The following is a 578-nucleotide window of genomic DNA, read 5'->3' as shown; positions in this document are numbered from 1 at the left end:
GTGGTCATCTTAAGATAGATCCATGTTCAGGCCCCTTGGAGCTGGACTGGTGGTCATAACGGCCTGCCCAGGGTCTTCTGAATGGAGCCATGTAAGGAGGTCAGCTATCCTGGGTTCACTCCCTCCCCACCTCCCAGGTAGGGTTCTTATGGTCAATGGCTCACTTCCTACTCTGGGCCTCCAAGGCACTGGACTGATGGTTGTCTCAGGCTTTCTTTCTTCAAGGCATGCTAGGCTACTAATCATCCATACGTTCATGGGTCAGAACACTGAGCACAGTCATGGCCTCTCTCCTTTCTGCCACCAACTTTGTGTGACACAGCAGCGCACCTGCAACATCTCTAGGGGCAGATTAATCAATCAATTAATTAAAATATCCAACCAAAAGCAAAGTGTGAATATGTTATTTTTTGTAAATCTATGAAAACTGTTGAACTTTCCTTTGCTTGTTTTGTGGCCCGAAGTGGGAGGGGAAAGAGGATAAAGGAAATAACGACTCTCCCTTTAAGGATGACTCCTCCCTCCTTCTGAAGCCTTTCTATTCTTAAGAGTGAGATGATTATCTCCCTCCGTGGTCG

The sequence above is a fragment of the Micromys minutus genome (genome assembly GCF_963924665.1).
Source record: "Micromys minutus genome assembly, chromosome: 3".
In the NCBI taxonomy this organism is placed as follows: Eukaryota; Metazoa; Chordata; class Mammalia; order Rodentia; family Muridae; genus Micromys; species Micromys minutus.
Note: the sequence above shows the minus strand (reverse complement) of the source record.